Consider the following 16,288-nt stretch of genomic DNA (forward strand, 5'->3'; position numbering starts at 1 on the left):
TTCGAGCCCTAGCCCGGGAAGATCCCACATGCCACAGAGTTACTAAGCCCACGAGCCACAACTACTGAGCCCGCATGCCACAACTACTGAAGCCCATGCACCTAGTGCCCGTGCTCCGCAACAAGAGAAGCCACTGCAATGAGAAGCCCACTCACCATAACGAAGAGTAGCTCCCGCTCGCCACAACTTAGAGAAAACCGGTGTGCAACAACAAAGACCCAACGCAGCCAAAAATTAATTAATAATTAATTAATTTTAAAAAGATGTGGTATATATTTACAATGGAATATTACTCAGCCATAAAAAGAATGAAATATTGCCATTTGCAGCAAGATGGATGGACCTAGAGATTATCATACTAAGTGAAGTAAGTCAGGCAGAGAAAGACAAATATTATATGGTATTACTTATATGTGGAATCTAAAAAAAAATTACTGTACAAATGAATCTATATACAAAACAGGAACAGACTAACAGACATAGAAAACAAATTTATGGTTACCAAAAGGGAAAGGTGGGGGGGAGGGATAAATTAGGAATATGGGATTAACAGATACAAACTACTATACATAAAGTAGATAAACAACAGGAATTACGGTATAACACAAGGAACTATGTTCAATATCTTGTAATAACCTATAATGGAAAATAACCTGAAATATAAATATACACACACACACACACACACACACACACACACACACACACACATATAACTGAATCAATTTGCTGTATACCTGAAAATGACACAATATTGTAAATCAACTATACTTCAATAAAAATTTTTTTTAAAAAGAGACCATTCTTTCTTTCCCATCACTCAAAACTATGATGAAAATGAGTCCATTTTATGGTGGGTAAATTATACCTCAATAGAACTGTTTGAAAAAAAACAATGAAATTGTTCTCAGGATCTCACTGGAGTGCATTAATGTACTCAACAAGAGATGGAGAGAAAGCAAAAAAGAAGAAGACAAAACAGAATCAAAGAAAAGGAAACCAATTATGGTTATGCTTAATGCTAATTTTACACAAGAAATTTATCTTAACTTCTTCCTATTATTATTGCATTCTTCTAAGATCCCTAATGGGGTGAGGGGAGAATTATGAAAATGAGGCTGCTGATACCTCAAAAGGTTTGGTCCATGTCACACAGCTATTAATAGAAGAGCCAACTAAGAAGTATAGTTTTCCTGCCTTGAAGTTTCCTGTTCTTTTCACACAGTGGGTGTCAAAACTGGAGGGCAGAAAGGAAATGAAATCAGTCCCTGGAAGAGATATCTGCATTCTCATGTTTATTGTATCCTATGTTTATTGCAGCATTATTCACGGTAGCCAAGATATGGAGACAACTTAAGTGTCCATCCCATACCCTTAAAAGGACATCCTGCCATTTGCAACAACATGGTTGAACCTGAAGGACATTATGCTAAGTGAAATAAGCCAGTTACAGAAAGAAAAAAAAAACTGCATAATCTCACTTAAACGTGAAATCTAAAAAATTTGAATATATAGAAGCAGAGATTAGAATGGTGGTTACCAGGGGCAGGGAGGTGTGAGAAATGGGGAGATATTGGTCAAAAGGTACAAGGTTGCAATTATGTAGGATGAGTAAGTCTAGAGATCTAAAGTATAGCATGATGGCTATAGTTAATAATACTGCATTGTATACTGGAAATTTGCTAAGACAGTAGATTTCAGGCGCTCTCATCACAAAAATAGATGGTAACCAGGCGAGGAGGAGATGATGTTAATTAGCTTAACTGCAGTAATCATTTCAATCTGTGTATGTATATCAAATCAGCATGTTGTATACCTTAAATATATACAATTTTTACTAAAGAAAAGAAAGTTTTTAAAAACTGAGGAGGGCAGCATCACTGAGTCATAATCCCAGCTCGGGTACCCACCTCCCATAACCTTGAACAAGTCACTTTACCTCTTTGGGCCTTGACTTTTCTATCTAAGAATAGGATATGGAACTCAAATCTCCCCTTGCGTCTTTGGAGGGCTAACAGCATGCAAGGAACTCCAGAGGCAAGAAAAGCCACCTCAGACTCTACACGCTCCCTTCCCAGATTTTCCAAGGTGGCTGGGCTTCTAACCAACAATCCTTGGAACACATTCTGTGTTCCTGGCCGAAATCTGGCAGAAAATCAGTCTGAAGCAAGGCTGGCTTCAGGAGCCCTCAGGGGAATGCTACAACAGAAGTGACCAGGTTGCATGGCTTCTAGCCTCTGCCATTTCCCATTTCCCATCAAATCCCACACAGCACTCCGAGGAGGAGTGGGGGAAGGACGCTGTCGGGTAAGCAGACCAGCACTCAGCCATCTGACTACAATTGTGTTGCCAAAAGGAACTGTTCCTTCTCCCCCATGAGCGATGATCTTATATGTAAGCAGAACTATAATTTCTGGGGTGCTCAGAAAACACTCCCTTATCCTAAATGTCTCTTACCACCTCTTCTCTCATGGATGCCTAAAATGCCATCATTAGAAGTTCATTCTTTTGGATTAGTGATTGCCTTTCGGCAATCAGATTTTATAATCCCCAAACTTCTCTGAGAGGATACACATCGTCAGTAACATCTCAGTGTGAATAACCTTGTGACAGACTTTTTCCCCCCCTTCAGAGCAACTGGCAAGTTTTACCAAAAAGTCTGTGGTCCTTTCTCACTTCCTTTGATACACCGATCTCTCCCTCCTAGTACTACCCCTCCTCCCACCCTCTGGAACCCAACATCCTCATGCTGGTGGCTCTCTTCTCCACTCCCCCTACCCTCAAATTTCTACTTCCTTAGTGGGCCAGTTCTGGGCTAGTCAGAAAGGCCACTTGTAAGTCAGCTCCCAGTGTTAATGAGATAAATGCAAACCTGTCCAGAGCTCCCAAGTATGGTTGCTAATCTCCTTGACTCCGAGCCCTCCCTTCTTTTGCCATTGCTATTGTTACTCAGGTTCCTATTTTATTCTTGATGGCTGAGCCTGATGCCAGTGTTTCCAGTCTGGTTCTCTCTCATTCTAGTGGTGTAGTCCCAGCACAGCCACAGTCCATTCTGGAGGCGGTGGTGGAGAGGGTAATATGGAGATGAAGGTAGAGGGCTTGGAAGAAGAGGTTATGTTCCCTTTAATTTCCTTGAGACAGACAGACAGACAGACAGACACACACACACACACACACACACACACACACACACACACACGAATACTATTCAGCCATAAAAAAAGAGAATGAAATCTTGCCATTTGCGACAACATGGATGGACCTTGAGGGCATTATGCTAAGTGAAATAAGTCAGACTGAGAAAGACAAATACTATATGATCTCATTTATACACGGAATCTTAAAAAAAAAAAATCTTGCAGATATAGAGAACAGATTGGTGGTTGCCGGACGCAGGGGGGTGGGGGGGTGTTGGGAATGGAATGTACATCATGGTGAGTATACTTAATAATACTGTACTGCATATTTTAAAGTTGCTAAGAGAATAAACCTTAAAAGTCCCCATCACAAGAAAAAAATTTGTAACTATATATGGGGACAGATGTTAACTAGACTTATTGAGTTGATCATTTTGCAATATAAACAGATATTGAACCATTACGTTGTACACCTGAAACGAATATAATATGTCAATTATACCTCAATTAAAAAAAACGACGCCAAGATAACCATTTTTCTTATCAGATTTGCAAAAATCCTAAAGTTTGATTAATAAACTCTCTCAGCAAGGCTGTGGAGAATTGATACAAACACTATGGAGGCAATTTAGCAATATCAATCAATTTTAAAATATATGTATTTTCTGAATGTACATGTATATAACAAAAATTAAAAGGAGGTCCAAGGAAGAGTGTGAGGGATACACTTGTCTTTTAAATAAATGTTTCCAAAGCTTATCATTTCGTCTAAAGTGAAAGTAAAACAGTTACTCTTTTGACATGGATTCTGTCATAAATATGGCTTTAATATTCTCTCTGCTCGTTATATGTAGATATATTTTATTTCCCCAAACCAGTTATAAACTATTTGACGTTGTAGTTTATGGGCTCTGTTCTTTTGTCCATACCATAGTACCCAGCACAAAGCTAGGTGGAAAGAAGATATTTAACATAAGCCTTAAGAAGAACTAAGGTTTTGAAAACGAATCTACTTTTCATGCTTATACCTGAATTCTATGAGAGAAAATAAAGTTGTTGATGTGGCAAATAAAAAATATATATGTGTGTATTTCTGACCCAGCAATCCTACTTTTAAGAATTCACGCTACAGATATACTTGCGTGTGTGTGAAAAATCTAAAAGTTATTCACTGCACCATTATTCGTGATGGCACTAATACAGAAAAACAGATTATTAAATGAAAAAAATCACAAAGTGCAAAATGATTTGGATAATATACTGCCTTTTATGTAAAGAGAATATAATTTTTAAGAGTATGTATTCATATTTGCTTATATTTTCATAAAGAAAATCTGGAAGGATACATAGGAAACTACTAAAAGTTATAAGGGGAGACTATGTTTTGAGGAGAAAGGTAAGAATTGAATGGATGTGGGACAGGGGTGAATTAGACATCTTACTGCATACTTTTACATATACCTTTATGAGCGTAAACATATATAATCATATATACACATACACACATATGCATTCATATTCTTGAATGACACAAATGTATTTCCCACTGAAAAATTAAATTTGAAGAGTGTATGTTTAAAAAAAACTCTAACTCAAGGCGAGGGGCTGAACTTGACGACCATTTTGGGTCCCTTCCAACCGTGGAGAATCAATCCTACAGAGCTGGTCATAGAAGCCAGCTCTATTCCTACTAGTGGGACAGACCCTAGCTAGGACTCTTGTGTTCCCAGTGTGACTACAATGAGACGGTTTTCTCTTACAGACACTATTTAGCCCCTTTGGGGAGAGTGGGGGGCTATTACACTGCTCTCTGAAACAAATTGTTTTAAATGAAGTCTGTAAATTTGAGCTGACATCTGGGTCTTGGCCCAGCTAGGAAGAAAGCAGGCAAAGAAGGGTGCTAATGGGAAACCTCCTGTGCTCCTCCAAGGAGGGAAGAACAGCTGGGCACTGCATCCTGGTCAAGCTAGGTCACAGCATACAGCAAGGATGTGACACATCTTGCAGAATTAATGCATCCCAAACAGTGGGTATGTATAGTTTCCCTCCAAGAACCTTGCTCACCCTCTGAGGTCATGTGGGTTCTTCTTTGGGATGCTCACTGAAATCAAAGGTATTGCTTCAGATGGGTCCATGAGCTAAAGCAATGATGCCTACCATTTAGATTTCTTCCTGTCAGCGCTCCAAACACTATCACTTCTTTTCGCCCTGGGTTGCTCAAAATGATGGCTTATCTAGACCTGCTGTCCTTAGGCAGAGACCTATGATTTTCATATCTTCCCCAAACTCTCCTCCTCCATAAAAACTTAACTCCTCTGTGTCCCATCACATTGAGGCCTTGATAGGGGGGCTTAGCACTCATCTTATTGACTAATTCATATCACGGTGAGAATGGAAGACAGTGTTTGAAAATAGGTTTTTTTTCTAGATAATTAAATTGTAACTTAGGCCTTTGATGCTTTATCTATAATGAGGTTGTAGAGCACAGGGCAAGGAGTGTGAAACGTTCCAGAACTTAAGGCTCAATGTAGGGGCGTTTACTAAAAATACGGCCTCCGAGAGCTGTCCTAGTGGGAGGAAAGGCCTTATTTCAGGGTGTCCAAATTGCGTTCAAATTCCACCTCCACTATTAATTAGATCCCACTTATTAGCTGAGCAAGTCATTTAACATTCTTGAGCCTCGGTTCACACATCGATAAGATGGGGCTGATAATAGTACCTACCTCACAGGTTGTTGTGAGGATCAAATGAGGTGAGACCCATAACGTGCTCAGTATAGTACCAGACGCATATTAGTGCTCAATGAATGCTGTTATTGTTACGTTACTATTAGCTGTAAATGATAAGAGTTTATGGAAAGCAGAAAGCAGGTTGGGGCTGCCTATTCCTTACAGTGCCTGTTACAGGCTGAATGTTTGTGTCCCCTTCACCAAATTCATATGTTGAAAACCTAATCCCCAATGTGATGGTACTTTGAGGTGGGGGTCTTTGGGAGTTGGGGCCCTCGTGAATGGGATTAATGCCCTTATAAGAAGAGACAACGGGGAGATGACCTCTGCTCTCAGCCATATGAGGACACAGGATGAAGACGACTATCCACAAGCCAGGAAGTGGTCTCTCACCGGACACCAGATCTGCTGGCACCTTGATCTTGGACTTTCTAGTCCCTAGGACTGTGAGAAATACATGTTTGCTGTTTAAGCCATTAGTCTATGATAGTTTTGTTACAGCAGCCCAAACTGACTAAGACAACCGTCTTTCACTATCCTGTAGAACTTCTCAAATATTGCCGGATTCTGAGTGGTGACTAGAGAGTCACTTCTGAGCCCATCACGTTCACTAAGAATCCTTATATAGCTCAACTTCCAGCTGACTCCATTTGCCCTATCCCCCTATCTCAATGGGGAGCCCACCAGGAGTGATTTCTTTAGCCAAGCAGCTGAGTTCTGGCCAGAGCCATCTATCCAACCTACAGTCTCTGCTTTGGACTTCCTGAGGGTCCCAGAGAGGTGAATTTATGAGTCAAAAGGGTCACGAGTGTATTTGTGATTGAGTGGTCTTGAAGGGCAAAGAAACCACCTTTCCCACTGCATTTTGGCCATCATTTCCAGCCTCCTCTCCTGCTGCATGCTTTCTAGAGCTGCTAAACAAAAGTCACCGCTGACTGGTTTGAGTTTCATCTTTGTTTTGGTTCTGTATCTGAGCTGTTCTTTGGAAAGTAGTTCATATTTTTCAGTTTAGAATGCTTCTCCCTTTCTCCCCTTCATCTATTTTCCTTCTGTCCGCCCTTCATGGCCCAGCTGCAGTGTCACCTCTTCAGGGAAGACTTGTATAACTACTTCTGCACTCAAAGGTCGCTTTGGGGGAAGGGAAGATGATTGGTAGAGCAGACTGCTCGTGCCATGCTAGAGCTTCCAAAGGTGGCAAGTTCACTCTGTCCCTAAACTCTCTTCTTCTTTGCTCTGCCAGAGTGCCTGACACGGCCCCAACTTCAAGCATTAGTTAGAGTAGGGCCCTGCCTTTCCCAGAGGTTTAATAAGTTCATAGTAATGAATAATGAAGGTTGGAGCAGTTCCCCAATAAACAGCAACATCTTGGTAGCGGTGAGGAGAACAAAAACCACGGTGAGACACCACTTTGCACTCACTAGGACAGTTATAATAAAAAAGAAAATAATAATAAGTGTCGGCAAGGATGTGGAGAAAATGGAACCTTTGTACGCTGCTGGTAGGAATGTAAAAATGTCAAATGGTACAGCCGCTGTGCAAAAAAGCTTGGCGGTTCCTCCGAAGTTAAACCTAGAGTTACCATATGAACCAGTAATCCCACTTCTAGTATATACTCAAGAGAACTGAAAGCAGAGACTCAAACAGGTCCTTGTACACGAATCTTCAGAGCAGCGTTATTCACAATAGTCAAAAGGCAGAAAGCACCCAGTGTCCATGAGTGGAAGAATTGATAAACAAAATGTGGTGTATCGTACAATGCAATACAATTCAGTTAGAATGGATGAACCTTGAAAACATTATGCTTAGCGAAAGAAGCCAGACACAAAAGGTCACATACTGTATGATTCCATATTTATGAAATATCTACAATAGGCAAATCCCATAGAGACAGAAAGTAGCTCAGCGCCTGCCAGGGGCTGAGAGGAGGGGAAAATGGAGAGTTCACTCCTAGCAGGTATGAGACTTCTTTTTGGGGATGATGAAAATATTCTGGAATTAGATAGTGGTGGTAATGGCAATATCTTGCAAATGCACTGAAGCCAATTTAACCGTACTATTTAAAAGAATAAATAGGATGCCAATTATATCTCACGTAAAGCTGTTGCCAAAACTCCTGGACAAAACGAAGGTGCTGCGTACCCTGGTGACAGGGAGGCAGGAGACGAATAGAAAGGTAAATGACAAAGGGAGAACCACAGAGGGGTGGAGGGGGTCGATCCCAATTCATAATCTTGTCCATGGGGTATCCACCCTGGGAGATGGGGTAGGTCTGCCAGACAGCTGAGCTAAAGGAGGGGCGATGGGGGGAGGACCTTCCCGTTTTGAATCGTCAAGGAGACTCTTCAGCACGACTAGTGGCCTCCCTACTCCGACCCCCCGGCCCAACCCCTGGTGGGGTCCCGGGCCAGGAAATTCCTGCAGCAGATTCAACAGATCACTCTGCAGCTCAACAGACAGACACAACACTCTGTCCCAATGAAGAAGGTGCCGAGTGAGAGGAAACAGTCATCTGCCAGTCCAGCTGGACAGAAGAGAGGGGAAGAGGGCACTGAAAGCTCACACCCCCGGTGTGATCCCAGCTCGTCCCCTCCTCATCTAGAACCCCTCTGCAGGCTGGTTTTTTTTTTTTGCGGTACGCGGGCCTCTCACTGTTGTGGCCTCTCCCGTTGCAGAGCACAGGCTCCGGACGCGCAGGCTCAGCGGCCATGGCTCACGGGCCCAGCCGCTCCACGGCATGTGGGATCTTCCCGGACCGGGGCACGAACCCGTGTCCCCTGCATTGGCAGGCGGACTCTCAACCACTGCGCCACCAGGGAAGCCCTGCAGGCTGTTTTTCATCCCACTTCCTTTCACGTTTCAACTGCTGTCAGTCAGTAGCTGACCCTGCCTGGAAATGCCACCTTGTCAGGCAGATGGGGAGAAGGATGACTTGAGGAAAGGCTTTGTGCAAGAGGTGAGCATCCCTCCGTGAGGCAAGGGGTGACAGCAGGCCGGGCACTCGATCTGGGGGAGAAAGGGAGCACGTGTATTCTTGGCTGGGTCGGGCCATTGACTTGCTGTGTGATGGGACTGCTGTCCCTTTGCATCTCTGGGCCTCGGTTCCTAAAGAACTTTCTGCATTCGTGAGTACGTGTGTGTATGTTGGGGGTAATCATTTCACTTGCTTCTACTTTACAGGGACGTGGAAGGAACAAACCAGATTCTATTTTTTGAAAAGGCCTGGGGAGAGAAGAAGCTACATGCAACGTGGACAATTGATTCTGATTATCTCCAGCTTACCAAGTGCAGTCTGTCTGAAGGCCAAAAGAGATGTATAACTGAGTCTGCTCCAGCGGTTCGGCGTCCAGAGCCTAAAAATCCCATGAGGGTTCCGCCAACTCAGAAAAGACCCCTCAGCCTTTCAGGTAGGAGTTCCAGCCTGGCTGTGTTAGTCACCTGCCTGTGGGCAAGCACCTGGAGCTGAAGCTCTGGGTACGAAGCAGCATCACAGCACGGCCCAGCCAGGGTGATGAAGCACATCTCAGAGACGCATCCCTTCGGCTAAAGAACACTCTACTTTAGACCAGCCGGTCCCCATCCCCACTGTGCCCCTTGCCAGCTCTGCCCTGACTCACGCTAGACCCAACCACGCCCACAGACTACCCTCTGCTTACTCACATCCTACCCAGCCCTCACTATCCGTCAAACACACTCTGATTCCTTGCAGCAACTCTAATGGTCTGCCTGTCTGTACCCTACAGCCTAGCACCTGCTAACAGGTAGACTGCTTGCCGAGTGATCACCAAGTACAGAGCAGGTGGGGCTTCTGTCTTGACCTGTCTATCTCCTGCTGGCTCTAGCACTGGAACAAAGGGACAAACACCCAAATAGTGACATGTACTCGAATACTGAGGGTCTATTATTAATTTTGTTAAGCGATAAGTGTGCACCTCCAAGAGTGAGGTCCTTCTTCATTTAAGTCCTAGAGAGCTGGAGAGAAATAAATAGGATTCTCGAAAGTGATTCCGAAGTGCATTTTGAGTGTATGAGGGTACGTGCATTCTACTGGGAGGAGGGTCCGTGGGTCCCATTAGATTCTCAAAGCATTCCATGATCCAGAAGAGGTGCCCCCACTACTTTAATACAAGCGAGGAGCCTGTGGGTTCCACCTCAGCATCACCGGATATCTGCAGGCAACTCAGTCCAGTTTCTAGGGCTCTAGGGCTAGGCACGCTTATTTTCAGCTTTCTGTGGGCTCAGAACTGTTACTGGTGAAAGCTTCCCATAATCCAATCTTCATAGGGAACCTCTACGTTCTTTCCTGTCAGAATGTCTTCTTCCACTTTACTGAACAGCTTTATCATCAGCTCCACTATTCAGCTCATGGACCATTCCAATCTCATTACATAAGCCTTCTAGGGTTTCCCATGTATATCTCCAAGAGGAAACTGGAAATGGCCTTCTCTTTTGAGAGATGGAAATGAGGCCTAGAGTTTCCAAGGGGACACCGTTATTTAGTGCCAAAGCCAGGATTCAAACTTAGGTTTCCTAATTTTACACAGAGCCACAAAACCTGAGGGCAAGAGAAGCCTGCTAAAATCAAGTCCAACAATTGAGGAAGAAGGTAAAACACAAATCCCTTTGTTTTCAGGGGCTAATTCCCAAATCTCCTATGTTCATCTGAACTTGGGTGTGTAGCCGAACAAAAAGAACCCCTTCTGCAGTGGATCTGATAGGTTTCTCTTATTCTTTTGCTACTATATGATTTTTTTTAAATTTTTAATTATCCAACAATGTAATAAATGGACTTGCAGTTGAGATGAAAATGTTAAATCGATTCTTCTGCATGACGCCTAATTGTTAATGACAGGTTTTGTGGTAGCATGTGTGTCACTCACTGCCTTCCTCTTCTCCCTAAACAAAGAATGAGTTCTACTATTACTTGGTTAGTTCTAATCCTTTGGGAAACAGGCTTTTTTTTTTCTTTTTTGAAGGTCAATGACCCTTTGAAATGGACAAATTAGTCACTACCCTCAAGCAGCATTTACAGAAACAATGTGAGGCATCTGGCTGAGACAGTGGGGAGTGCGGTCAAGCATTCCTTTGTATCGCCTACACCAGCATTTCCCAAGTCCGCTCTGCAGAGCACTGCTCGTCCACAAGACGCTCTGTGAAAACAAAATTCTGTGCTTCAGATAAAGCTGGGAAAAGATCCACAGTCTCTGTTCACAATATTCCTTTCGGCATGTTAAAAAGGATCTCAGAAATCCCACAGTAAAGAAAGCTGTTTAACTACAACCCAACATTTTATCCAACTGACTTTCCTGAGCCACCAGACCTCTTTTTTCTCATCTGTTTAACAGCTACGAACATCCCAGGAACACCCTTTGGGAAGCACTGTCCTATACCACATCCAATAACTAGATATTTTGAGAATCTGGATATTTGCTAGAAAGTACTGAATTCAGGACGCCTCTCCCACTTCCGGTCACTCAACCTTCAGCTGAGACCCAGCTGAATGTTTCTCCTACCCGGCTGCATAGCATCTCCTGCATCTTTTGTTTTCTTTCACGTGCGAGCACTGCAAACCAAGAGAAAACGCCCCGTGTGAAATACTGTCGAGTGCTATTAACTTGAAACATAGTAGTCTGGCCCTAGGAGTTGGGATTGTTCCTGTATACCACGAGAAGCCAGAAGCCAGTGAAGTGATCTGAGCAGTGCAGTTATTCGATGAGATTTACATTTCTGTAAGACTGTTCCGGGATGACCGGAGGAGAGGCCGTGAGCTTGGAGGCAGGTCCTGTCAGGAGGCTAGTGAAAGAGCCTATTGCCATCATATTACAGACTAAAGGAAGAAAAGAGGCATTCAGTACTTGAGGATTAATTGAGAAAACTTATCCCCAAACACGCTTTTTGTTGTGTTTGGAAAAGTGTTAGCAGCAGGCTTCAGAAAGTGGTCCCTGGAGGCCATTGGCAGAGGCTGCAGGGAAGGCGGTGGCAGATGAAGCCTCGGGGCTGCTGGAACATCTGCCATGTCACCGAACTACTAGAGGAAAACAGAAAAGAGCATGTTTCTCCTCCTAGGAAATCTTTTAAGAGCCAAAGCCAAAGTCCCTGCTGGGCAAAGAGGAACTTAGGTAAGCGTACGCAATACAGACAACAGAAAGGACGTGTTAGGGAATCTAGATTCAAAAGGACTCCACTGCTGACTGCCATAAGGTGGTGACTGTCCCTCAGGAGACGGAGGCATGAATAGTAAAGAAATGTCAAGGATTCATGCAAATTTCCAGTTTGAAACTGGGATTCTTCTTTTGGCAGCCAGGTGCTCATACGATGGCCCCTCTCCTCACTGTAAAGTTATTAGTGGGAAAGGTGATCGCAGGGGTCAGGGATTAAAAAGTAAGGTTTGTTACTTCTCAAAAAAGCGTCCTCAATTCTCAAGCAGACCACGGTCTCTGGTGGGAGTAATTTCAAGCTCCACCCATCGGCCCACCCTAGATTGGGAATCACTGAACATAGTGAGAAATGTCATTGATGGGAGTGAGGCATATGTGGACAATTTAGAGGCAGAAAAGAACTGACAGCCACAGTTCCAACAGCTGCAGTAGTAGCACCTAATAACATTAGCAACTGATCATTGACTCGTGCTTAACACTGTATGTTCACGTTCGTTAGCTCTCTTTCCCCTACGGCCACCCTATGAGGTAGGGATTGTTCTTATCTCCCTTTACAGATGAGGAAACTGTTAGGAAGTGGTCAACCCAGAAGTAGAGCCAAGGTCTTGGGCCCAAGACATGGAGCTGCATGGCATTGCTCTCAAAATCTAGGTTGCATTGTCTGAAACTACAACTGGGATAAAATAGCCCCCCCACACAAGATCTTTTTTGTCACTCTAATTGCTTTTCCTAAGTTCTTCTCACGGTTGCCTCTGAAAAGGAAACCACTCTCTCTCTCGATCGCACATTCAGGCACACAGAAGGTCTAAAACAAATAGAAGGCGGCTGATCAAAAGGAAGTACGCGGCCACCTCACCTCATGTTAGCCTCAAACGGGTGGTCCCTTCTTGAGAATTATTGATCCAAAGCAGTGATTCAGCCTCATACTGCTTCTCTAGCCTTGGTAAATCCAAAGATGGTAACAAACCTTACTTACTTTTTAATCCCTGACCCCTACGATCACCTTTCCCACTAGTAACTTTACAGTGAGGAGAGGGGCCATCGTATGAGCACCTGGCTGCCAAAAGAAGAATCCCAGTTTCAAACTGGAAATTTGCATGAATCCTTGACATTTCTTTACTATTCATGCCTCCGTCTCCTGAGGGACAGTCACCACCTTATGGCAGTCAGCAGTGGAGTCCTTTTGAATCTAGATTCCCTAACACGTCCTTTCTGTTGTCTGTATTGCGTACGCTTACCTAAGTTCCTCTTTGCCCAGCAGGGATTTTTGGCTTCGGTGGGTGGGTGGGTGGCGCTGTAACCTTGGGTTGCGTCTGCTTGAGAATGGTAGAGAAAGGGAATGTTTAAAAACTGCAGGTGACCTTATTAGTTACTGGGCCAATGAAATCATCTTGGAACAGAACAATTCCCTCTACAGAACCTGAAAATGGCATCGGATGGCCAGTTCCTCTTCTCACAGACCACCAACCCTCTGCCGAGATGTGGTATGGGGACCAGCAGCGTTAGTGTCACCTGAGAGCTAGTTAGAAATGCAGAATCTCAGGACCCCCCCTCCCCCCGCCCAGACCTCCTTAATCAACATCTGCAAATTCCCAGGGATCATGTGTACATTAAAGTTTGAGAGGCACCGCTTTAGGGCTTCTGGTCCTAGAGCTCATTTTCTTCAGAACCTTCAATAAACGCCCTAGAAATGAGGTGCCTTCTCAAAGGTTAATGAGTATTGAGAAGGCTTTTCACTCCCACTTCTGAATGTTTGCAGACGGTGCTTGTTCCACGCTGCCTCAATCTATGGCCCATGGGGGTACAAATGCAAGCGACCTTAGAACTGTGTTCCCTGCCAACCATAACCTTTGTCTCCAAATCCCATGTCTACAAGAAATGGCAAAATACATATAATTAAAGACCAGGATCCTAAGGCAGTGAAGGTATCTACGCAAAATCACAAATACTTTGGGACTACAGCAGTGGTTCTCAACTGAGGGGAATTTTCCCCCAGGGGACGTTTGGTAATGTCGGGAGACATTTTTCACTGTCATGAGTTTGGGAGGTGCTACTGCATGGAGCAGAGCCCCCCTCCCCACAGCAACCGCCGCATTGTGTTTAGCCACTAAGATGTGGGGATTGTTAGGGCAATTAGCTTATCCTAATTCTTTTGTCTTTACTCCCTCCTCTAAAATCAGGAGCCATAAGTTTCACGTTAGCCCATAATTTTGCATTAATATCACCTACTATCACTACGTACAATTCACTTTCCACCTCCCTCTTCCATCTTGACAACTGCTCTCCATAGCACGAAGGGCAGGAACTGCCCAGAATCAATACGCCGAGAACATCCTCTCAGATTCAAATCCCCATTAAAGGCAAACCCAGAGGCCTGAGAGGCCCAACTGTTCTCAGACCCCCTGCCCAAGGGCAATCAATCCTTGGATCCAAAGGCCTGAAGAACCTGTCCTGACTTTATGCTCATGGCTGGTCTCCACAGCCTTTTAAGGAATGATTACTGTCCCAGTGCTTTAGTTCCTAAGCTATCTCCCCATGTGTCAGTGCCAATGACCAGCAGGATGGAGGGAAGCCAGGCAGGGTTGGGCAAAAGAGACCTTAGGCCAGATCACCTAAGGGCTAGGCAAGGAAGGACATGAAGAAGAAACCTGGGAAGGAGTTCCTGGAGTGTGTAGTAGACATTAGGGCTAGTTATCAATATTCCAGCTCTCCTCCTGCCAGGCACACGGCAGCGCTGTACTTCCCTGTGCCCTAGAAGTCAAAGCGTGGCCACGTGGCTTGCTCCAGCCAACGATCCATGAGCAGAAGTAATCTGTGTCACTTTTGAGCAGAAGCCCTTAAGATCCAGGGCACAACTTGCTCTGTTCCCTTCCCATGCCGCTGGAATTCATCTCCAGATGGCAAGGCTCTGTCAGCCAGGGTCTTCGGGTGAGAATGACATGTGCTAAGCTAAGACAGACATGCAGTGTGAGTAGGAACAGACCTTTGTTGGTTCAAGCCACTGAGATCTATAGGTTGTGACTGCATCATAATTCAGCCTGTTCTGATTGTTATAGGGTATCCAACACTTGATCAAGAATGGACTTTCATATTCAAACTGGGAAAGATGAAAAATACTCTGATTTTTATATCTCTTCCCCCAAAGAACTGAGGACAAAACAGTAGTCACTTCCCCAAAGTGATACTCATAGGCCCTCAAGCAGCTGAAACCAGCTCTCCCCTACTAACTGGACTTAGAGTAGGTCTCTCCCCTACTAACTGGACTTAGCCCATTGTGCCTAGAAAGGGGATCATGGGCCAAATCTGACCTGCAATTTGTCTTGTAAATAAAGTTTTAGTGGACCATACCCATTCATTTATATATTGTTTGTGGCTGCTTTCGCACTACAGTGGAAGAGTTGCTGTCACAGAGACTGTATGGTCTGCAAAGCCTGAAATATTTATTATCTGGCCCTTTGCAGAAAAAAAAAATTCCCGACCCCTGGACTAGAAGAAGTCAAATGAAAACGGATCCATGGAGTGTCTGGAAAAGAAATCCAACATGCATTGCCACTCGGAGTGAAGAGTACATACTCTTGGTAGCTACGTAGCCATGAGCATACACAGATCAAGAGTTGGTACTGGCAGGATTTTAATGAGTGCTTCAGGCCTTTTAGGAGATAGAGAAGCAAAGGAAGCCCCGATACAAATGACTTCCAATAAGCACATCTTTATAGTTCTGTTGTTTAGTACCCCCTCTCCCCTAGCACTGGAGTGGGGACAGGATCAGAACAAAGGATATACACAGTATATGTCAGGATTAGTGAACCTGACAGTCCTCAGGATGACTCAGTGGAAAGTTGCTTAAGTGCTGGCTCAAAATGATTCACTGCCTAGAGATTCCATGGCAAGTGAGATGCTTAGGCTAAACTGGGCGGTACGGTCTGTCCACCTCCCTGAACTCAGCACAGGGCAAGCAGGCCGGCCCTAAGTGAGGGAGCAGGCTCTGGGAGGGGTTGATGAGGGTCTCAGCCCACTGGACGCAGCGTCTGCTGTGGCCACTGGCTGCCCTCTGGGGGTGGGGGTGTATATGGTGTGGCTGGAATGCTAGGAATTCTGGGCTGGCTTAGCAGGCACTCCAACTGGCTTGGTGTTCTACATGCTCCAAAGACTTTCTCCAGTGTCCTTGGCATCCAATGACTATACTTGGGCTTAAGATTTTTAGGGCTGGGCGGGTCCCTGGAAGCCTTCTGTCTCAGCACTGGATCACTCCTTCTTTAGGTGGTAC

At 44.4% G+C, this 16,288-nt stretch overlaps 1 protein-coding gene across 4 annotated transcripts in view; it reads right to left on the reverse strand.

Moving 5' to 3' along the window:
- CHRDL1 (chordin like 1) overlaps positions 1–16,288 on the reverse strand; it is a 115,816-nt gene that overhangs the window by 50,797 nt on the left and 48,731 nt on the right. The window lies entirely within an intron of this gene.

This window comes from Phocoena sinus, chromosome X (genome assembly GCF_008692025.1).
Source record: "Phocoena sinus isolate mPhoSin1 chromosome X, mPhoSin1.pri, whole genome shotgun sequence".
Taxonomy (NCBI): domain Eukaryota; kingdom Metazoa; phylum Chordata; class Mammalia; order Artiodactyla; family Phocoenidae; genus Phocoena; species Phocoena sinus.